Source organism: Jatropha curcas, chromosome 1 (genome assembly GCF_041381405.1).
Source record: "Jatropha curcas cultivar XTBG-Jc1 chromosome 1, XTBG_Jcur_1.0, whole genome shotgun sequence".
Classification (NCBI taxonomy): domain Eukaryota; kingdom Viridiplantae; phylum Streptophyta; class Magnoliopsida; order Malpighiales; family Euphorbiaceae; genus Jatropha; species Jatropha curcas.
In genome coordinates this window covers 10375082-10376234 of record NC_143151.1, presented here as the reverse complement: position 1 = coordinate 10376234, position 1153 = coordinate 10375082, and the positions used below count along the sequence as shown (strand labels likewise).

Sequence of the window (1153 nt, the reverse complement as noted above, 5' to 3'; positions counted from 1 at the left end):
GCTAGGTAACGTACCTTGAGGTCGAGATGCCATCATGTTTGCAAATTGTCCTAGCTGAATCTCCAAATTTCTTATTGCAGCTTGCTGGATTTTATGGTTCTCTCTGGTTTCGTTCATGAACTCCATGTGTGATTTAGAAAGAGCAGTGAGGAGGTCATCACGAGATTTCTTTTCTGGAGGAAGGAAACCTGGTGGTGCGTTCAAGGCATTGTTAGGATTACCATAGGATAGATTAGGATGGTTCCTTAATCTGTTATCATATGAATTGGAATAAGGGTAATTTTTTTTTCCTTGATTCATCACATAGTTCACTTGCTCCAAAGTTTGTGGATTTAAAGAGTCCATGATGCATTCTCCAATTCCATGTTGTCCGTTGCACCTATCACAAACTTGCATGACAGAATTCATAGGATTAGTAGTTAACATGTCCAATTTTCTTACCATATTATCCACCTTGGCATTAAGTGCTGTAATGGCGTCTATTTCATAGACTCTTGCGGTTCTTCTCCTTTCAGAATTGTTTTGGTAATGGCTATTGCTTGCCATCTCTTCTATTAACTCATATGCCTCATCAATTCCCTTCTTTTCAAAGGATCCACCTGCAGCTGCATCTAAAGTGATTTTGATGTTAGGAGACAATGCATTATAGAAAGTTTGTACCTGTAGCCACTTGGGCAAACTGTGATGTGGGCACTTTCTCAACAGGTCCTTGAATCTTTCCCAAGCTTCATACAAGCTCTCTTGGTCATGGTGAGCAAATGTCATTATCTCATTGCGCAATTTGGTGGTTTTTGAAGATGGAAAGAATTTAGCTAGAAACTTTTGAGCTAATTCATCCCATGTTATGAAACTCCCAGTGGGACATGATTGTAACCAGGATCTCGCTTTATCCCTAAGAGTAAAAGGGAAAGTCTCAGTTTGATTGCGTCTTCAGAAACACCATTCTGTTTGAAAGTGTCACAAATTTCTAGAAAATTTGTGATATGAGCATTAGGATCTTCACTAGGCAAACCCCCATATTTGATCGAGGTAGAGAGCATTTGGATAATTGCGGGTTTAATCTCAAAATTATTAACTTCTACCCTAGGTCTTGTAATACTTGAGGTTGTCCCATTCAGATTAGGTGTTGTGTAATCTCTCAAGGTACGGACCA

At 39.3% G+C, this 1153-nt stretch overlaps 1 non-coding gene across 1 annotated transcript; it reads left to right on the top strand.

Annotated features, from left to right (window-relative positions):
* The first annotated feature begins 676 nt into the window (after positions 1 to 676).
* On the top strand, positions 677 to 783 carry LOC119371599 (small nucleolar RNA R71). The gene has a single exon (XR_005179230.2). It is a non-coding gene; the product is annotated as a small nucleolar RNA R71 (small nucleolar RNA).
* The last annotated feature ends 370 nt before the right edge of the window (positions 784 to 1153 follow it).